The 23473-nt window shown below is 41.3% G+C and overlaps 1 protein-coding gene and 1 non-coding gene across 3 annotated transcripts in view; both read left to right on the plus strand.

Annotated features, from left to right (window-relative positions):
- LOC126457064 (NFX1-type zinc finger-containing protein 1-like) overlaps positions 1–23473 on the plus strand; it is a 443455-nt gene that overhangs the window by 414182 nt on the left and 5800 nt on the right. The gene's annotated exons all lie outside the window — the stretch shown is intronic.
- Positions 5859–5931, plus strand: Trnat-agu (transfer RNA threonine (anticodon AGU)). The gene has a single exon. It is a non-coding gene; the product is annotated as a tRNA-Thr (tRNA).

Raw genomic sequence — 23473 nt, forward strand, 5'->3', positions numbered from 1 at the left:
GAGGATTTCATGAAGGATAGATCTCATTTCAGGGCAGGATTTGAGGAAGTCGTATCCCTGCTGGAGAGCCACTTTCAGAGTCTGATCCAGTCCCGGAAAGTATCCTGTCACAAGTGGGGCACTTTTGTGTTTCTTCTGTGGGAGGTTCTGGGTTTGAGAGGATGAGGAAGTGGCTCTGGTTATTTGCTTCTGTACCAGGTCGGGAGGATAGTTGCGGGATGCGAAAGCTGTTATCAGGTTGTTGGTGTAATGGTTCAGGGATTCCGGACTGGAGCAGATTCGTTTGCCACGAAGATCTAGGCTGTAGGGAAGGGACCGTTTGATGTGGAATGGGTGGCAGCTATCATAATAGAGGTACTGTTGCTTGTTGGTGGGTTTGATGTGGACAGACATGTGAAGCTGGCCATTGGACAGATGGAGGTCAACGTCAAGGAAAGTGGCATGGGATTTGGATTAGGACCAGGTGAATCTGATGGAACCAAAGGAGTTGAGGTTGGAGAGGAAATTCTGGAGTTCTTCTTCACTGTGAGTCCAGATCATGAAGATGTCATCAATAAATCTGTACCAAACTTTGGGTTGGCAGGCCTGGGTAACCAAGAAGGCTTCCTCTAAGCGACCCATGAATAGGTTGGCGTATGAGGGGGCCATCCTGGTACCCATGGCTGTTCCCTTTAATTGTTGGTATGTCTGGCCTTCAAACATGAAGATGGTGTGGGTCAGGATGAAGCTGGCTAAGGTAATGAGGAAAGAGGTTTTAGGTAGGGTGGCAGGTGGTCAGCGTGAAAGGAAGTGCTCCATCGCAGTAGGGCCCAGGACGTGCAGAATATTTGTGTATAAGGAAGTGGCTTCAATGGTTACAAGGATGGTTTCGGGGGTAACAGATTGGGTAAGGATTCCAGGCGTTTGAGAAAGTGGTTGGTGTCTTTGTTGAAGGATGGGAGACTGCATGTAATGGGTTGAAGGTGTTGATCTACGTAGGCAGAGATACGTACTGTGGGGGCTTGGTAACCAGCTACAATGGGGCGGCCAGGATGATTGGGTTTGTGAATTTTAGGAAGAAGGTAGAAGGTAGGGGTGCGGGGTGTCGGTGGGGTCAGGAGGTTGATGGAGTCAGGTGAAAGGTTCTGTAGGGGGCCTAAGGTTCTGAGGATTCCTTGAAGCTCCGCCTGGACATCAGGAATGGGATTACCTTCGCAAACTTTGTATGTGGTGTTGTCTGAAAGCTGACGCAGTCCCTCAGCCACATACTCTCGACGATCAAGTACCACGGTTGTGGAACCCTTGTCCGCCGGAAGAATGACCATGGATCGGTCAGCCTTTAGATCACGGATAGCCTGGGCTTCAGCAGTGGTGATGTTGGGAGTAGGATTAAGGTTTTTTAAGAAGGATTGAGATGCAAGGCTGGAAGTCAGAAATTCCTGGAAGGCTTGGAGAGGGTGATTTTGAGGAAGAGGAGGTGGGTCCCGCTGTGACGGAGGACGGAACTGTTCCAGGCAGGGTTCAATTTGGATAGTGTCTTGGGAAGTTGGATCATTAGGAGTAGGATTAGGATCATTTTTCTTCGTGGCAAAGTGATATTTCCTGCAGAGAGTACGAGTGTAGGACAGAAAATCTTTGACGAGGGCTGTTTGGTTGACTCTGGGAGTGGGGCTGAAGGTGAGGCCTTTGGATAGGACTGAGGTTTCGGATTGGGAGAGAGGTTTGGAGGAAAGGTTAGCTACTGAATTAGGGTGTTGTGGTTCCAGATTGTGTTGATTGGAATTTTTGAGGTTTTGGAGGGAGTGGAGCTGGAAGTGGGAGATTGAGTAGATGGGAGAGACTGGGTTTGTGTGCAATGATAGGAGGTTGAGGTTTGCTGGAAAGGTTGTGAAGGGTGAGTGAGTTGCCTTTCCTGAGGTGAGAAACCAGGAGATTGGATAGTTTTTTGAGATGGAGGGTGGCATGCTGTTCTAATTTGTGGTTGGCCTGTAGGAGGATGCTCTGAACAGCCGGTGTGGATGTGGGAGAGGAAAGATTGAGGACTTTTATTAAGGATAGGAGTTGACGGGTGTGTTCATTGGCTGAGTTGATGTGTAGGTGAAGGATTAGGTGGGTGAGGGCAATGGATTGTTCAGTTTGGAACTGGTATAGGGACTGATGGAAAGAAGGGTTGCAGCCAGAGATGGGAACTTTAAGTGTGAGGCCTTTGGGGGTAATGCCAAATGTCAGACAAGCCTGAGAAAATAAAATATGGGAGCGAAATCTGGCTAGGGCGAAGGCATGTTTGCGGAGGGAATGTAAATAAAACTTAATGGGGTCGTTGTGGAGGTGTTATGAGGGTGACATGGTATTAGAAGGTGGAAAGTGTAACATGAGGCTGAAATGAAAATGAAAATAAAAATATATGGGGAGAGATAAAGGTGAACTAGAAAGAAACTGGAGATCTGGTGTGAAAAAAGGCGAAAAAGTGTTGGTTAGAGCTGGGCTATGTTGATCCTGTGGTGATCTTGTGTAGGTAGACAACGATGTGCTTAAAGGTTAGGTGGTTGTGTTGCCGCCAAAACACGTTAAAGGGTGGAGAAATTCGGGAAAATTTCGAAAAAACTATGTGTAAATGTATTAAAAGGAGCGGTGGCAGATTATGAAAATGAGGCTAACAATTGTCTGACAAAGAAATAATGACGTTAATACCTGTGGGAAGCGGCTAAAAATGATCGGTGATGTGAGAAAATTCTTTCTAGTTGCGAGTGTATACCTGTCCTTTTTTGCCCCTAAGGTAAGTCTTTCCGCTCCCAGGATTGGAATGACTCCTTACCCTCTCCCTTAAAACCCACATCCTTTCGTCTTTCCCTCTCCTTCCCTCTTTCCTGACGAAGCAACCGTTTGTTGTGAAAGCTAGAATTTTGTGTGTATGTTTGTGTTTGTTTGTGTGTCTATCGACCTGCCAGCACTTTCGTTCGGTAAGTCACATCATCTGTGTTTTTAGATATATTTTTCCCACGTGGAATGTTTCCCTCTATTATATTCAATCATTATATATATATATATATAGGGCATACTTTTGACACTGGCTGCGAGCATGACAGATGTTTGGTGAGAAGCACTTTGTATCACTGATTTCACTAAGAAGAAACACTTTAGACTACTATACTTCACTATTTGAGGCGAGAGGTGAAAGCACTTTGTCTTTTCTGTTGCACTTATTCACTAACACTGCACATTTTGTTCTTGTGGTGAGTGTGATGGGGTGGCTGGTGGCAGTGCCGAGGGTCACAGGCTGGGGAGGACTCTGGCGATTGCTGTCTGCAGTGGAATCTGCAGGAAGTTTCTGAAGTTCTCGCGATAGAGCCTGTGTTGCTGGGCCGTCTTGTTCGCCTCCCAGAGGTCCATCAGGAAGGCCACCTGATCGGTCTGCCTCCTCGCTACGATGGCGTGTGCCGTCATGACGAGGATCCAGAGAGTCACCAGTCGCTTGGGTCGTGGAAATGGGTTGCAGTCTGGGGCGGTGATTGCTTCCACTGTGATGTTTCCCAGTGCCGATCTGTTGATGTGGGCCACCATCTGCTGGCACACTTCCATATGTTGGTGGCATTCCCGCTGGTGAATCGGTGCTCAAGTGTGTCGGTCGTGGCACATACATCACACTTGTCACTTGCGACGAGTTTTATCTCCGCCAGTCTTTGGTTGGTTGGTACCATTCTGTTGACTATTTTGTACCATGTCTCCTTTGCATGTTTACGCAACACATTTTCCGAGACATTTCCCCATATTTGTTTCCAATTGTATTGCGGGAGTTTGTGTTCAATTTTGTTTTTTGCCGGCTTCCCCATGAGGACCCAGTATATTCCCTTGGCTGTTCTGTGGCTGGGGTTCGCCACGGTGTCCAGGATGTAACTTTCGTTGGCGTAGCGTAGCCTGATGTGTGGCATTCTGAAGGGAATGTGCCTCGTGTCGACTGGCGCTTCTTCTGATGCGGGCTTGTATCCTGCAATTATCTTGGCTACGACGCTGTCAGGGTTATTGTCCTGGATGGCGAGCGTTAGTTTTGGTAGAAAGGCTGCACATTTGGTCTTTACATCCACCAGACCTAGTCACTCTTCTTTCTTTGGCAACGAGCATGTTGCTTGTGCCACTTTGAATATATTTCGAACTCACAACAGGTAGTACACTGCACTCGTACGTGCCCGCGCAATTTCGGTCGGGATGCTTAAGGTTTGTGCAAGGTACCATGCTTTCAACAGGATCATCATGTTTATCAGGTCTATTTTCTGGGGGATTGTTAGTTTCCGGTTCGTGTGCTGTCTGGAGAGACCTCTTATGGTGTGTAGCACGTCTCTCCAGTTGTATGCGGCCTTTCTAAGTGGACAAGACTGTTTAAATATTCCAAGAACTTTATGGCTTTCTGCTATTTTGTACCACTGCCTGTCTGGTTTGAGTCGTTGATTACCTATCGGCAGTAGTACTGTTTTTCTGGGGTTGGTTTGGGCTCCTGATGCTTTTTGGAAAGTGTTCACGATGGTTTCTACTCTCCCCATATCTTCCTGATATTCAATTAAGATGCCTAGGTCATCTGCGTAGGCTATACATGCTATTGCTTTGTCTCCTATGGAGAATCCTCTGATGTCATTTGTGAGTTTCCACATCAGCGGGTCCAGTGCTATAGCGAATAAAGCCATTGACAATGGTCAGCCTTGCCTCACAGATTTGTCCAGTTTTATCTGTTTTGTTTTCCAACTATTGATTATTACTGTCGATCTCGCAGCACTTAGTATCTTCTGGATGATTGTGATGAACTTTTGCCCAAACCCGATTCTGTTTAGTGTGTCTACAAGGTTTTTGTGATTGATGCTGTCGAAAGCCTTGTTGAAATCCATCGAAATTATGGCACCTGCGCTACTGGTGGTGGCTGCCTGTGCTATTATGTCCCTGTAGGTGCATGTGGCATCAAATATATTTTTCCCTGGTATTGCACATGTTTGCCACAGACTGATGCCTTTCCTCATCGCCGATTTCAGGTTGTTTGCAATGCATTTCGCTATTATTTTATAGTCAGCATTGAGGAGCATAATCAGACGAAACTCTTCAATGCTGTGGCCGCTTTCTTCCGAGGGATGAGGGTTATGGTCCCTTTGGTCAGCCCAGGTGGAAGTTCCACCCCATCGAGTATCTCGTTCACCATCTCCGTGAATTGCACTCCTAGTACGTCGCAATATGCGAGGTAGAACTCTAGCGGGATGCCGTCGGCGCATGGTGCTCTTCCTCTGGCACTGGTCTTAATCGTTTCTTCGATGTCGACCTCATCGACATTTTCTGTCGGCAACGCCCTGTCTTCATCTGTCAGCATGCTCCTTGTCTGTTGCAGAATTTCAGCAGTTGCTACATCGTCTGTCACTTCTCAACAGAACATATCTCAGAAATAGTCTCAAACCCACATCCTCTAGCATGTGAAGTTGTTATCATATCCATTATACTATGCAACCAGACTATATAAAGCAACTCATTTAACCCTACGATAACATTGGAAGCTGAAGAAGTGAATTAAAATTTGTGCTGTGGCAGGGACTTGAACCTGGGTGTTCTTGCTTACTAGGCAGATATGCTGACCATTACATCACCACAGCATTATGGTCAACATAGATGCACGAACTACCCAACTCAAATACCCAAATTAGAGACTTAAATATCTCTGGAAAAATTTAATTTAAGGTCTATACGATCACATATAGTACAGCATTTCCACATTACGTCCAATGCTGGGGTGCTATTCCAGTGTCGGAAGGCCCTAGCAATAGTGACAATATAAGGGGAGATGTGAATTAGAGTTTGTGTTGGGGAGAGTATTTAACTTGGGTAGTTCGTGCAGCAATGTTGACCATAATACTGCGGTGGTGTAATGGTCAGCATATCAGCCTAGTAAGCGAGAAGACCTGGGTTCGAGTCCCAGCTGCAGCACAAAATTTAACTCATTTCTTCAGCTTCCAGCGTTATCGTAGATAAATTAGAGACTTAAATATCTCAGGGAAAATTTAATTTAAGATCATTTAACCCTATTTACTATCAACAAAGTTCAGCCCCCCCACCCCCCAATCATTTACGCGCAAACAAGGGCCCACCAGAGTGAATGGCTGCAGTGTGCGATACCTGGGATCTTAACCTTACATCACTGTGTAGATAGTTTCAAAAAGTTGATCACACCGCTGGGGACCTGTGCTTGCTAGTAAATATAGTTGTATGTACTTCTGTATACACAGTGAGACAAACTTTGTTGCTCCTTAATTTTTTCAGTGACTATATATACCCCTATACCCTGCTTTGTCATTTTATCCGTTGTGGTTAACAGTTTTCGCTGACCTGTCACCTTTCGTGTAATTTATATGGTTGTTTGTTCTTTCTTAAGTTAGCACCATAGGACCAAATTGAGGAGCAAATTTCAAAGGTCATGGAACATGTCAGTACATGAAATTACAACATAAAAGTAATAACAGATAAAAACAAAATGTTTATGAACCTGAAAAAAGTCAATCCATAAGCTTAAGTAAACACAATCAACAATACAACAAGAATCAGCTTAATTTTTCAAGGCACTCCTTGATGGAATACAAGTAGTGACCCCTGAGGAAACTCTTTAGTTTCGATTTGAAAGTGTGGATTACTGCTAAGATTCTTGAATTCTTGTGGTAGCATATTGAAAATGGGTGCAGCTGTATATTGCACACCTTTCTGCACAAGAGTTAAGGAAGTGCGATCGAAATGCAGATTACATTTGTGCTGAGTATTAACTGAGTGAAAGCTTCTAGTTCTTGGGAATAAGCTGATATTGTTAACAAGAAATGACAGTGTAGAATATATATATTCAGAGGCCAATGTCAAATACCCCGACTAACGAACAGGCATCGACAAGAGGTTTGCGAACTTACACCACTCATTGCCCGAACTGCCCATTACTGAGCCAAAAACACCCTTTTAGAATGGGAAGAGTTACCCCAAAATACAGGGTGTTTCAAAATGAATATATGGGTTTTAAGGCTTTGTAGCACATATTACATTCACCTTACAATTATAAATAATACACCAAATGAAAGAGAAACACAAACAGTTTTTCTTACAATTATTCAGTGTGAACACCGATCACACAAGGAGTCGATAGGCGAGTTGTTCTGAAACCTTGATCAGTGTGTCAGATAGATTAGCTGGTATCGGAGGCACATACACATGATCGCGTCAGATTGTGTATGAACGTGGAGGTCACGCATAAAATGCTGTGTCAACCGGCCCCTTGCGCCCAATCCACCGGTCAGATACAATGTGATTTAACCAGTCGCGTACTGAGTTATGCTCCCAAATAAAGATGTGTTGTTCAGGTTCTTCCCTTTGAGGCATGGGCCATAGCTGTAGCACATCAAGGTAAGAAACATCAGTTACAGTTGATTCACTGAAAAAGAAAGGCCCATAAACTTTCTGCAGCGATATTTCTTGGGGCTAAGCGTGAAAGACTTGCACTCATTCCACACGTTTTTCAGTCACTCTTTATCATTCCATACTCTTCCCATTGTGCACAGGTATACATACATAGCTGTTTGAGTTGCTCTTTCATTTGGTGTATTATTTACAATTGTAAGTTGAACGTAATAAATATGCAATGCCTTAGAACTGGTATGTTCATTTTGAAACACACTGTAAAATAACATACGACACTAATTTTCATATTGAAAGATCACTTACGTCAGAAACTGTCCAAATAGTAAAAATGGCAGCATTAAGTCTTTGAACAAGATCCTGAATGTGGGCTTTCCACAACAGTTTACTATGTATCTGAATACCTAAAAATTTGAACTGTTCAGTTTCACTAATCACATGCCCATTCTGTGAAATTAAAACTTCGGGTTTTGTTGAATTGTGTCTTAGAAACTGTAAAAACTGAGTCTTACTGTAATTTAGCATTAGTTTATTTTCTACAGACTGAGCCAATGTCACACACAACATCCTTTACTACCAAGCTAGTGTCATCAGCAAACATAAATGTTTTAGAATTACCCGTAATACTGGAGGGCTTATCATTTATATAAATAAGGAACAGGAGTGGCCCCAACACTGAATCCCTGGGACACCCCCCACCCCGTCCCAATTGACTGTACCCCACTGAGACCCCATATCACAGCCATTCTCAACACTGTGAATAATGACCTTTTGCTGTGTGTTGTTAAAGTAAGAGGTGACCCAGTTGTGAGGTGCTCCCCGTGTTCCATAATGGTCAAACTTCTAGAGCAATATTTCTTGATCAACACAATCAAACACCTTAAATCAAAAAATATCACTTGCATTCAAAACCTTTTATTTAATCCATCCAGTACCTAACAGAGAAAATATAATATAGCATTTTCAGTTGTTAAGCGACATCTAAAGCCAAACTGTATATTTGATAGCAAATTATGTTTTATAAAATGATCATTTGTCCTTACATACACAGCCTTTTCTATAACTTGAGCAAACACTGATGGAATAGAAATAGGTCTAAAATTGTCTACATTATCCCTTTCTCCCTTTATATAAAGCGGCTTTACTACTGAGTACTTTAATCGTTCAGAAAACTGACCATTCTTATAGGAAAAATTAAAAATATGGCTAAATACAGTTTTAACATGTACAGCACAGTACCTTAATATTCTGCTAGGCACTCCATCATATCTGTGAGAGTCCTAAGTCTTAAGTGATTTAATTATTGATTCAGTCTCCCCCTTGTCAGTATTACAGTGGAGTATTTCAGACATCAATCTCAGAAAGGGATTGATTGCTGATTCTGGGGCATCTCCTGTTAAATATCATATAGTGAATTGAATTAACCTTTTATCCCACCAGCAATAGAAAATTGGCTCAAACGTTCTCAAGAAAACAATAGAATCTTTGCAACCTCTATGTAATGCCATTACTGCGATGGTTGACTGAAAACTCTTCAACCGTTGGCAGCATTGGTATGTGGTAGTACTGGCTTGTTCCGTAGCCTCTTCTCTACAGCTCCAGTTGGCAGGAAGCCTTAGCATTGAACAGTTGTGTTGTTACAGTGTAAAGTATGGAACTCTGCACAGATGGTTGGTCAATGCGATTTGAGCGACGTGTAGCCGTTGAATTTTTGACAGCAGAAGGTGTCACCCCAAAGGAGATTCATCAGACAATAAAAGCAGTTTATGCTGATTGTTTTGATTTGAGTACCGTGTGTCGTTGGGCGAGTAAGTTTGAAGATGATGAGGCAGGAACATCTGACCTGCGTGATACATAAAGAGTTGGATGTCCTGTGACAGCAACCAATGAGTTTCACAAGCAAAATGTTGACAGATTGATTCAGGATGATTGTCGTATCACTCAGAGAGAAATTTCAAGTACAATCAGCATTTTACAAGAATGTGTGGGTCACATTATTGCTTTGCTTGGCTATCGGAAGATCTGTGCATGATGGGTACCCCAGATGCTGACTCCTGAAATAAATGCACACAGACTTGAAATTGGCCAGAAACTCCTCTCGCGTTATGAAAATGAAGGTGATGCCTTCCTCCATTCAATTGTGCCAGACGAAATGTGGGTACACCATTATGACCAGGAGAAGAAATGTCAATTTGTGGAATATCGACACAAAGACTCACCCTGGAAAAAGAAATTCAAAACGCAGCCCTCAGCTGGAAAAATCATGGCCACAGTGTTCTGGGACGCAGATGGTGTTATCCGTGTTGATTTCCTTGATCGTGGAACTACAATAAATTCAGAGCATTACATCACAATGCTGCAAACCCTGAAACGACGGCTAACAAGGGTCCAAAAGGAAAAGGGAAATGTTTTCCTGCAGCACGACAGTGCCAAACCACACACTTCATGTGCCACCACAGGAGAACTTCAGAGACTGAAGCTCACCATCATACAGCATCCTCCATACAGTCCAGATTTAGCACCGTCTGACATCCATCTGTTTATTAAAATATCCCCATCCAAACCCAATTAACGAAGATGGAGGCATTACTTTTCATTCAACCCTCGTATTATCAAAATGACATTCTTCTACTAACTTTAATTCATCATCATTCGTGTCAGTGGCTAGATTGGACTGTGTAAAAATTGGACTGCATAAAAATTGAGACTTTACAGGTGCTGATGACCGCACAATTGAGTGCCCCACAAATTGAACATCATCATCATCATCTACTAACTTTTATAATAAACTTGCAGATTGTCTTTCATTGCTTCCCATTTTTTCAATCTTACAATTTTGCATTAGATCCACTCCAGCTTACATTAAGGACTACTTACCTAACGGTGCTCCACTGGCTGATGAGGAAGCATTTTAGAACTCTGTTTACCTACCTCCTTGCAGAATTTGCATCCCCCATCACCACCTCTTGGCTCTGATGAACTGTTCCCTTTCTTTAAATGCACTTTGGGGCTCTCTAAATCTATCTTGTCTCTTTGTCACGGAATTTTAATCTTTTCTACGTTGCCCCACGGTTATTCTATAGTGCTATAGTGCTCCCTACTTCCTTAAGGTTACCCTTCTGTATTTTATCGTTATTAGATTTATAGTTGTCAAACGCCCCTGTTATTTCTTCCATTGTCTCTCCTAACCTATCATCAACATTTTGTTTAAGCCATTCCTCCATATTTATTCTAGATGTTTAAACTATTCACCCCTTGTTTAATTGATCTGTGACTCATTTGCCCTTTATCTAGTTTCAGTTCTTGAGTGTGTGATTCCAACCTATCTGTGTTTCTGTGTATTCTTTGTAAAACCTCTCCCTTAAATGAATCAGTTTGTGCCTCTTTTTCTAACCTTGACTCTTTAATATGAGTCTTTAACTTTTAACTGACATGAATTATCTCCTCTTGAACCCTAGTTATTGTCTGGATAAGTTCTGTCCTTATATCCTTTCTAACTACCTCCATTTCAGTACTTATTTCATTATTATTAGTAGTTAATCTATCTTTAATTTGTTTTACACCTCTGCCTATTGTATCATTACTTGCAGCTAAACAATTATTCATTTCTTGTAGACCTATATCTATTTTATCATTACTTGAGTTTATATGGTTATTCATTTCTTGCTTCTCCTTTTTTATGTTCTCACTACTAACAATGAACCTCTCCTAAATATCCTTCATCATGTGGGAATACTCTGACATTGGTACCAGAGTTTCCATGATATTCACTAAATACAAGATCAAATTTACAACCCACAAAAAGTTAACAGTTGATAACTTAACAATTAGTCCTTTCAATAAAAGCTTTATTAATTTAGTCTTCCCCACAATAAGCACTTGAATAGGGTTACAAAAGTCGCTTTTACACTTTCTGAAAGTTTGACAAATGTTCCACCAATTGATCTGATTAACCACAGTGGTTATTGTCTACTGCTTGCTAAGTAACTGTGAGAGCTGTTGGCAATCATTGACTCGCATCTGCTAGGTACATCACTAGCTGTTATGGCATCAACTCAGTGTAGCCTCCAGCATCTTTTTCTTTCTCGTGGCTATCATCTCATTGAATACTGAGTCTGGAGATACCAGCACCTCATATGCAGGTGAAGATCACATTCATTTTGCCATTTAGTTGTTATATAAAGTCTGTATGTTACTTAAAGAAAAATTACTATCTAATATTAGGAATTACCAGACAACTACTGGTACTTACCACCATTGCTGAAATCCGACTCATCAGCAGAAAAACCTGTATAATCACAACAGCCATCTCTGTTACTGCACTTTGTACAAAAAAGTTGTTTTTGCAGGTGCATTGATCCTGGATATTTTTTACATACAAAGTGTAAAATACTCATCACTTCTGCATCCAAAACTTTTGCTCCGGCATATGATTTCATACAAACAATACCACTTTGAGGTGTGTGCCCAAGTTTCTGTCATGAGGTTTCAAAATGTGCCATTATCTGTGTGAAATTTTTGTTACTGTTTCCACTTATTGCTTCCTGAGCTGCTGTGATGGATATGTCACACTCTAGTGACCCAATGACTTAATTAGAAATTGGGGGGGGGGGGGGGGGGGGGAGGACTTATGGTAGTTTAGGAACATCTGATACTGAACAAAGAATTTTTCATGCCTTCAGAACTTTTACCTATTGGCCAGATTCTATATAAGATAAATTTTTTATTCTCATAAAACTTGAATTAGCTAATTTAGATGTCATACTCATGGCAGTGGAAGGTTATTTAAATGTTGAACACAATATAACTAATTAAGCCAAAATTCCTATGTGAATATTTCAATTTTCATTAAAATAAACAAACACCCACAGTCCTTGCATCACCTATTTCAACTGATGAATTCACTCAAATCTTCAGATTGATTATACTATTGCCAGACTTTTCTTATTTCTCAATAGTTTTGTTACAGGCGTAGACAGAATCAAGTTTTACTTTGAGCTTCTTCCTTGTTGCACCAATGGATCGCTCTTTTTCATAATTTCCCTGTACAAGTCTTTAATTCTTCTTCATCAGTACTATTAGTGTTTACATCCTCTGAATAAATTACTTTTTAAGAGTACTCCTTCACTCTTGATGATCTGTGCATGGAACCAATGAAAATGATGGCAGCAATTCACTTGTGAAAAGAACAAGAGAGAGAATGGCAGGCATTGGGTCATTGCACACTAAATTTTTAACACTATTGGTGCCATCTTATACTGACCATTTTAGAACTGTAAAATTAAAGCAGCAAATGGTCATTGTGATGACATTTCATATTTGTAGTATGACAAAGCATGACTTGTGATCACCATTTGCTGCATTTATTTTACTACCCTGAGGATGGCTAGTGTAGGCTGATAATGGTTAACATTTTGAAGTGTTTTGTAAAATTAAAGCAGCAAATGGTCATTACGATGACATTTCATATTTGTAGTATGACAAAGCATGACTTGTTGTTGTGATCACCATTTGCTGCATTTATTTTACTACCCTGATGATGGCTAGTGTAGGCTGGTACTGGTTAACATTTTGAAGTGTTTTGCAATTATGCCAAATGAATGTGAATTGTAAACCAAAGTAACATAGTTCTATTTCATAACAAGAAACAAATGTTCAACAGTCGTTTAAGGAAAAGGTTCAAAAGCATTAAAACATAAACCAAATGTGCATCTCATGGAATGTACATAAAGCAACATGGCTTGAAACATATGACATAAATGGGTGTGGCATGTTGTAAACATGTTACCAAGACGGTTCTATCACATTTGAAATTGCAAAACGAAATTTTGATTTTTTGGGGTGAGTTCGATTGTCTCCTTGAATGCTAAAGCCACTTTCTGCTGTAGGAAAAACATCTTTTCAACATTACCTGTCTTGAACACTTTCATTAGTAAAGCAACATGACACATGTCATTTCATTCCACCACCACCACAAGACCAAATTACCTCCAGAAAACCATTTTTAGCTATTACACGGTTGCTCTTCAGCCTAATGATATTATATATTTTTTTATTGTGGCTGGTGAATTTTCTGAATTTTGGGCACAGGATCAGCCTCTAAATTGCAAGATGTAGGTGTGCAAACACATTGCAGCTAAGAGAGCTCGCTGCACTGGGGAAATAGGGCTAACTTGTAAAAAGGTGTGAATATATCAAGACGTTTTGGTTTAAATGCCTTTGAAGCTGCAAGATAAGTCGAAAAGCTATTTCCCTTCTTTTACATCCCTAACTGTGCCCAATACATACTCACCTTTTTGTGCTATAATTGGACCATTTCTCAATTTGGTTCACAACTTCCACTCTGCCATTACATATCCGTAACTTCTCAAGAGAAGAACACTTTTGTTGACTCGGGGGACGACTGATCTGATATAGGTAATTTTATTGTCTTTTGAACAATGTTGTTTGTACCATGGCATTGGATAAAGCTTTCACAAAACAACTGGATGACCATTAATTACATGTATATGTCCACCTTTGTACAAAATTTGAACCAGTTCGCACAAGTTTGAGACATAGAAGTCACACACATAAAAAAGCTCACAAGAAACATACTTTGTGCAAGGAAAAGCCAAATGAAACTATATTTTTTTAAGCAAATTTTCAGTTTTATCTAAGAAAGCATTTTTATTTTTTTGAATCACTTTAAACTGTTTCCGCGCATTCAGTTAAGGATGAATTTTACAAGCTACATTTAGCTCATCTTTAAATCACCATATCTCAAAATGGATAAAGGTTATTGGAGAAAAAAATTCATTTTGACTTCATTCATTTATCTACCTTTGTGCAAAGTTTGGACTGATTTGTACAAGCTTAAAGCATAGAAGTGGTGCACTTCAAAAACCTCCCAGAAATCGTGTTTATTGCATGTAAAATCCAAATAAATAAGACTTTTTTCAAACTGTTAAAACTAAACACGGATCGAGATCCGATATACCAGTGAATAGTACTTGAACCATCAGTCTTGCTCCAGTCTGGAATTATTTAAGGGGGAACTGTTTTCGGACATAAAATGCAACGAGGGTGACTCTTTTTGCACGTGAAATCCAAAGAATGCACATATAAAAGGTGCCATTAACTGAGCATCAATTAGTTCAGCCCAATTAAAAACTTTGGTGAAATAAATTAACCATTTCACACAATTTGTCTCGACATCAGCTCCAGTTCATGCGTTGACAGCAGTGAGCTTGTTGTATTGAGTTTTTTTTAGTGGCTTCATTTTCAGTTTTCGTGGTGTGAGTGCACCAGATATTTATGTTCATTCTGTATGCGGCCATGTTCCATGACATTATACAATTATATTTTTGTTTTGTTGTCATGGTTACGGAGTAACTTATGGCTGCAATAAAGAAAGGAGCAATAAGTTATTTTTACTCTCAGTTTACCGTATTTCAAACACATACATACAGTATCTGTTTCTGTTCTGTGAATTCATTGCTTTTGATTGGAGTTTTATTTGTGTGAACTGTGACGCTTAAGTCCTGTAACTTATCATATTTCGCTCGTTTTGTTTTGGTTCGTCAGTGGCACTTGTCTGTCTAGTAGGCTCTCGGAGACCAGTGTGGCCTGAGCTCCCAGTTGGTGCACATCGACAGTGCAGAAAGATACGTATATAGCTTCTTTTCTGTGTTTACTTTGTAGATTCTTACTTAAATTGCGTGTGAGTTTCGTATAGGAGGTGTAATTTCGAGTTTTAGTTACTGTAATCGTAAATTCAGGCAGATTGTAGCGCAGTCGTTAGGCATTTGTACAGGTTAGTTCATACATTCTTTGCGTGTTTCCCTTGCATTATCTAGACACGGACTCGTGTTTCAGTAACTGTTGTTCAACATCGATTAGAATGGACAGGGACTGTGATTGCTGTGTTCAGATGAGAGCTGAGTTGGCATCCCTTCGCTCACAGCTGCAGGCGGCGCTGACTTCGGTCGCGCAGCTTGAGGCTGTTGCCAATGGACACCACTGTGGGGAGCTGGACTTGGGTATCACGGGGATGTCAACCTTGTCCTGTCTGTCCCCAAATCGGTCTGCCGCTGTGGTTGCCCCAGTTGCTGCCCGCAGTGGGGCTGAGTCCTCGCCTTTGGTTGATTGGGAGGTCGTTCCAAGGCGTGGCAGGCAGCGAAAGACGTCCCCGGAGGCTGATCAGAAAGCCTCCCTGGTGCGTCTGACAAACAGGTTTCAGGTACTGTCTCTGGCTGAGCCAGATGCAGCTGCCTGCCCTGTTTCAGAGGATGATTCTCAGCCTTCAAGGTGTGGGCAATCGCAGAGGGTGGGCTTATTGGTAGTGGGGAGCTCCAATGTTAGGTGCGTAATGGGGCCCCTTAGGGATATGGCGGCTAAGGAGGGGAAGAAATCCAGTGTGCACTCCGTGTGCATTCCGGGTGGAGTCATTCCTGATGTGGAAAGGGTCCTTCCGGATACCATGAAGAGCACAGGGTGCAGCCAGCTGCGGGTGGTGGCACATGTCGGCACTAATGACGTGTGTCACTTTGGATCTGAGGAAATTCTCTCTGGATTCCAGCGGCTATCTGATTTGGTGAAGGCTGCCGGTCTTGCTTACGAGATGAAGGCAGAGCTCACCATCTGCAGCATCGTTGACAGAACCGACTGCAGACCTTTGGTGCAGAGCCGGGTGGAGGTCTGAATCAGAGGCTCAGACAGTTTTGCGACCGTGTTGGTTGCAGATTCCTTGACTTGCACCATAGGGTGGTGGGGGTTTGGGTTCCGCTGAATAGGTCAGGAGTTCACTACACTCAGCTGGCGGCTACATGGGTAGCGGAGGCTGTGTGGCATGGACCGGGCGGTTTTTTAGGTTAGAAGGCCTCGGGAAAGTACGGGGTGGGCTGCAATCTCAAAGGGTGCGTGGCAAATACAGGTCGTGCTTGGATCAAGGAACAGTCGGAATTGTAGTTGCAAATTGTTGTAGTTGTGCTGGGAAAGTCCCTGAACTTCAAGCGCTAATAGAAAGCACAGAAGCTGGAATCGTTATAGGTACAGAAAGCTGGCTAAAGCCTGAAATAAGTTCTGCAGAAATTTTTACAAAGTCTCAGGCGGTGTTCAGGAATGATAGATTAGGCAGAATTGGTGGTGGAGCGTTTGTGTCTGTCAATAGTGGTTTATCTTGTAGTGAAGTCGAAGTAGATACTCCGTGCGAATTGGTATGGGTGGAGGTTATACTTAACAGCCGAACTAAGTTAATAATTGGCTCCTTCTACCGACCCCCAGACTTCAATGATATAGTTGCTGAACAGTTCAGAGAAAATTTGAGTCTCGTAACAAATAAATACCCCACTTATATGGTTATAGTTGGTGGGGACATCATTCTTCCCTCAATATGTTGGCAAAAATACTTGTTCAAAACCGGTGGTAGGCAGAAAACATCTTCCGAGATTGTCCTAAATGCTTTCTCTGAAAATTATTTTGAGCAGTTAGTCCACGAACCCATGCGAATTGTAAATGGTTGCAAAAACACACTTGACCTCTCAGCCACAAACAATCCAGAACTAATAGGGAGCATCACGACTGATACAGGGATTAGTGGTCACAAGGTTGTTGTAGCTAGGCTCAATACCGTTTCTTCCAAATCCACCAGAAACAAACGCAAAATAATTTTATTTAAAAAAGCGGATAAAGTGTCACTAGAAGCCTTCCTAAGAGACAATCTCCATTCCTTCCGAACTGACTATGCAAATGTAGACGAGAGGTGGCTCAAATTCAAAGATATAGTAGCAACAGCAATTGAGAGATTCATACGTCATAAATTGGTAATAGATGGAGCTGATCCCCCATGGTACACAAAACAGGTCCGAACGCTGTTGCAGAGGCAACGAAAAAGCATGTGAAGTTCAGAAGAACGCGAAATCCGGAAGATTGGCTAAAATTTACAGACGCGCGAAATTTGGCACTGACTTCAATGCGAGATGCCTTTAATAGGTTCCACAACGAAACATTGTCTGAAAATTTGGTAGAAAATCTGAAGAAATTCTGGTCGTATGTAAAGTGCACAAGCGGCAAGACGCAGTCAATACCTTTGCTGCGCAGTGCCGATGGTACTGTTACCAACGACTGTGCTGCTAAAGCGGAGTTATTGAATGCACTTTTCCGAAATTCCTTCACCAGGGAAGACGAATGGAATATTCCAGAATTTGAAACACAAACAGCTGCTAGCATGAGTTTCTTAGAAGTAGATACCTTAGGGGTTGCTAAGTAACTCAAATCGTTTGATACAGGCAAGTCTTCAGGTCCAAATTGTATACCGATTAGGTTCCTTTCAGATTATGCTGATACAACAGCTCCCTACTTAGCAATCATATACAACCGCTCGCTCACTGATAGATCTGTACCTACAGATTGGAAAATTGCACGGGTCGCACCAGTGTTTAAGAAGGGTAGTAGGTGTAATCCATCGAACTACAGACCTATATCATTGGCGTCGGTTTGCAGTAGGGTTTTGAAGCATATACTGTATTCAAACATTATGAATCACCTCGTAGGAAACAATCTATTGATACGTAATCAGCACTGTTTCAGAAAACATCGTTCTTGTGCAACGCAGCTAGCTCTTTATTCGCACGAAGTAATGGCCACTATCGACAGGGGATCTCAAGTTGATTCCGTATTTCTAGATTTCCGGAAAGCTTTTGACACTGTTCCTCACAAGCGACTTCTAATCAAGCTGCGGGCCTATGGGGTATTGTCTCAGTTGTGTGACTGGATTCGTGATTTCCTGTCAGGAAGATCGCAGTTCGTAGTAATAGACGGCAAATCATCGAGTAAAACTGAAGTGATATCAGGTGTTCCCCAGGGAAGCGTCCTGACCTGGGTGACAATCTGAGCAGTTCTCTTAGGTTGTTCGCTGATGATGCTGTAATTTACCGTCTAGTAAGGTCATCCGAAGACCAGTATCAGCTGCAAAGTGATTTAGAAAAGATTGCTGTATGGTGTGGCAGGTGGCAGTTGACGCTAAATAACGAAAAGTGTGAGGTGATCCACATGAGTTCCAAAAGAAATCTGTTGGAATTTGATTACTCAGTAAATAGTACAATTCTCAAGGCTGTCAATTCAACTAAGTACCTGGGTGTTAAAATTACGAACAACTTCATTTGGAAAGACCACATAGATAATATTGTGGGGAAGGCGAGCCAAAGGTTGCATTTCATTGGCAGGACACTTAGAAGATGCACTAAGTCCACTAAAGAGACAGCTTACACTACACTCGTTCGTCCTCTGTTAGAATATTGCTGCGCGGTGTGAGATCCTTACCAGTGGGATTGATGGAGGACATCGAAAAGGTGCAAAAAAGGGCAGCTCGTTTTGTATCATCACGTAATAGGGGAGAGAGTGTGGCAGATATGATACGCGAGTTGGGATGGAAGTCATTAAAGCAAAGACGTTTTTCGGCGCTGTGAGATCTATTTACAAACTTTGTCACCAACTTTCTCTTCCTAATGCGAAAATATTTTGTTGAGCCCAACCTACATAGTTAGGAATTATCATCAAAATAAAATAAGAGAAATCAGAGCTCGAACAGAAAGGTTTAGGTGTTCGTTTTTCCCGCGCGCTGTTCGGGAGTGGAATGGCAGAGAGATAGTATGATTGTGGTTCGATGAACCTTCTGCCAAGTACTTAAATGTGAATTGCAGAGTAATCATGTAGATGTAGATGTAGATGTCTACTGTGGAAAACCTTCGTTTTTGTTTTGAACTGAGTATTATAAGTTTGACTTACATTCAGCCTTCACGAAGATGGATAAATTGAAAACATACAGTATCCAGAAATTTGACTGTAAGAATTTCCAACTGTGGAAATATCAGTTGCAAATTTTTTTCATGCTCAAAAAGTGCTTGATATCGTTGAGGGGATACTGAGTCCAAATGAAGCTGGTGAGAGTCAAACCGCTTGGGATGACTTAAATGCGAAGGTGATGCTCATTCTGTCTATTGGGATGGAATTTGACCAATTGCAGTCTGTTATGGTGTACACAAATTCAGTAGAAATGTGAGCAAGACTATTCATGAACAGCGATCCACAGTTAATAAAATGGCCTTGAAGCAGAAATTTTTTGATTAGAGAACGTCACCAACAGACACAGTCGCACAACACATTGGTAAAGTTGAGTCCTTGGTACAAGCATTAGCTGATATTGGGGAACCTGTTACAGGAGTTGACAAAGTGGCTAAAATTTTGGGAAATCTGCCAGCAAAGTTTTCAACTGCCTGGGGCTTGTGTGCTGAAGATCAACAAACGTTCAATAATTTGACTTTAAGGCTATTGAAAGAAGAACAAAAACTTTTACAGTGTCATGAAAACTCGACAGCCTTTGCAGTAGTAAATGTGGACAAAACACGCAAGTTCAGTTCAAATACTGGTAACCACAGTGTGTCCAACACGGTCAGTAGAAAAGATGTTGAATGTTATTACTGTCACAAAAAGGGACATTTTAAATCTGAGTGCAGAGAACTTTTAGCAAAACTTGATACGAAAACTGATACATCTGAGCATGAAGCTTTGAGTGCAGAACATGTGTATATTTTTGCTCCAGGTTGTGAGAACATTTGGTTAGCTGACAGTGCTGCGTCAAAACATGTGACGTCATACAAAGAATGGTTTAGCACATTTAAGCCAATTCAGTTGGATGACTCATTTGTTCATATTGGAGACAACACGATCGTAAAAGCAGAAGGCATTGGATCAACTGAAGTATTGTCATCAGTTGAGGAAAAATGGCAACCTCACACTTTGGAAAACACATTGTATATACTAAGCTAAAGACAAATTTATTTTCAGTGGAAATTTTTTTGGAAATTTGTGGTAAGTTCCTATGGGACTAAACTGCTGAGGTCATAGGTCTAACTTAAACTAACTTCCGCTAAGGACAACACACACACCCATGACCGAGGGAGGACTCGAACCTCCGACAAGGGAACCCGCGCAAACCGTGACAAGACGTCGCAGACCGCGCAGCTACCCCATGCGACTGTTTTCAGTGGGAGCAGTCACAAAAAAGAGGAATGAAAGTTATTTTTGACAACAAGAGAATGTAAGTTCGTGGTTCAGGTCTAACTGCAGCAGGAATTAAGATGGACAATCAGTGTTATCAAATGTTGTTTAAATGTCCAGATGTACTATGGGCAAATCCTGCTTCCTTGAATTCCACCTTGATCTGGCATGAGAGCCTTGGACACATTCATTTCAGTGGTGTCAAGAATACGGCTGACCTGAATTTAATACCTGGTTTTGGTATGAAGAAAGTTCAAAATCTTCATTGTGGTCCATGTCAGTATGGCAAGAAGAAAGAAAATCTTTTGATTCAAATTTGGAATGACGACAATAGTTCCTGGCAAATTTATTCATGTAGATTTTAGTGGACATGTGAGAAAACTGCCTTTTGAAGGTGCACATTTGTGCATAATTTTCAAGGATGACTGCACTTCATACCGGTTCGTGCATTTTCTTAAAAGTAATCATGATACTTTCCCCATGTTTTTGGAATTTCAGAAACTGATTGGACGACAAACTAGAAACAAAATCAAAGTTCTGAGAAGTGACAATTGGACCGAATTAATAAATAAGCAATTTGAAGATTATATCAAATAAAATGGCACAATACGTGAGAAAAAAAGTCCCCATACACTACAGCAGAATGGCCGAATTGAATGAGAAAACAGGTCCATTGCTGAGTGTGCATGCACTGTGTTATTAAGTACTGACTTGTCTCATGAATTATAGGCAGAGGCAATAAATTGTGCTCCATATATCTTAAACGGCTGATCGTGTTTGGAAAACCACCTTCTTTGGGACAGACAAGGAAGTTTGAATCAGCAGCATACGTACATGTTCCTGATAAATTTAGATCAAAATGGGATAGTAAATCAAAGATATTGATCATGGTTGGCTATGATGTGTATAGTACCAATTATCGCCTCTACAATCCTGAGTATAAGAAAGTTACAATCTCCTTTAATGTCTCTTTCAATGAAGAACAAACCCATAGCTTAATCATAGAACAAAGATATACTGAATTTTACCTGGGAGACCATGCTGCAGAAGATGTTCAAGAGGAATCTGAAGAGGATGATGCTTGTGAACAAATGAAAGAAAATCAAAAAGATATTCGAGAAGAATCTGAAGAGGATGAAACTGGTGAACAAACAAAAGAAAATCAAAGGATAAATCTGAGAGATTGGTCTAATCTGCGAGCACCTGCTCATTTTTGGGACCGAGATATAGCTTCTTCTGACATTGTCTTTGAACCTCAAACTTTTGAAGCAGCAATGGCATCGAAAGAGTCATCAAAGTGGAAACAAGCAATGGAAGAGGAAATGACATTCTTGAAGAAGAACAAAACTTTAGATCTAGTACCACTACCACACAACTGCAAGGCAGTTGGATGTAAGTGGGTCTATTGTGAGAAGCAGAATTCTGAGGGAAAAATTGGCCCCTTTAAAGCTAGATTACGTGCAAAAGATTATTCACAACAAGAAGGCATTGATTATCAAGAGAGATTCTCTCCTGTGGTCCGATATGATTCAATCAGAGTTTTATTAGCCATAGCAGCTTCATGAGATATGCAAATTAGGCAGTTTTATGTTAAGACTGCATTCCTGAATAGGAATTTGAAAGAATAAGTTTACATGGATCAACCAGAAGCTTTTGTTGTAGAAGGCTCAAATAATGTTTGCAAACTGAGGAAGAGTCTATATGGACTCGGACAATCACCACATTGTTGGAATCAAAAATTTGTACAGTTTCTGACAATGTTTGGCTTTGTGCAACTGAATGCAGACAAATGTATTTTTCATGCTTTAACAGATGACACTGGTGTTCTGGAACTTTATGTGGATGATGGCTTGCTTATTTGTAAGTCTCCAAAAATACTGGGAAATGTTTTGACAGCACTGGGATCAACTTTTAAAATTACTGTGGGCAATGGAAAATGCTTCTGTGGATTGGAAATTGAACAAAGCCCTTCTACAAAAGAAATCTATATAGGGCAGCAAAGATGCATCAGTTGTTTGCTTCAGAAGTTTAACATGGATGGTTCAAAACCTGACTCCACTCCTTTTGATGTTAGAACTATGTTGCACAGTGGCCAGTCTCTTGCAAACCAGCATGAGGTAAATGTAAATGTTGTGTGACTAGGGCCTCCCGTTGGGTAGACCATTTGCTGGGTGCAAGCCTTTCGATTTGACGCCACTTCGGTGACTTGCATGTCAATGGGGATGAAACGATAATGATTAGGACAACACAACACCCAGTCGCTAAGCAAAGATCTTCTTCAACCCAGCCGGGAATCGAACCCGGGCCCTTAGAATTGACATTCTGTCGCGCTGGCCACTCAGCTACCGGGGGATGGCACCAACATGAGGTAAAAGAGATGGAAAGCAAACCTTACTGGCAGGCAGTCGGCAGCTTAATGTTGGTAGCAACTGTCTTACGGTCACACATCACGTTCGCTGTGAGCATGGTGAGTAAGATTTTACATAATCTAGGTCTCAGTCATTGGCATGCTGTTAAAAGAATTATTAATTATCTGCAAGGGACCAGGGTCCGGACCAAAAGGTACAAAGCTGATTCTTCTGGACTGGTGGTCTACTCAGATGCTATCTTTGCTGGTGACTGTGACACTCATCGCTCAACTACAGGCTATGTGAGCTTGTTAGCAGGTGGGCCTGTGACATGGTGTTCATGTTGGCAGAAATGTGTGAGCAGATCAACAATGGAGGCCAAATACATAGCAGCTTCAGATGCTGCTACTGAAGTTATTTGGTTCTTTGGTTTTCTCAGTGAACTTGGTTTTCAGTTAGACAAACCAACAACACTCCATGTTGACAAACAAAGTGCTATTCGCCTGTTTAAAAACACAGAACATCACAAACATACCAAGCACATTGACCATTATATACATGAACATGTTGAAAATAATGAGATTGAAGTTTATTATGTTTATTCTGATAAACAGTTGGCAGACTTATTCACAAAACCTTTAACTAGAGACAAATTCATGACAAACAGAAAAGGTCTGTTAATGCTCTCAAAA

The sequence above is a fragment of the Schistocerca serialis genome, chromosome 2 (assembly GCF_023864345.2).
Source record: "Schistocerca serialis cubense isolate TAMUIC-IGC-003099 chromosome 2, iqSchSeri2.2, whole genome shotgun sequence".
NCBI lineage: Eukaryota > Metazoa > Arthropoda > Insecta > Orthoptera > Acrididae > Schistocerca > Schistocerca serialis.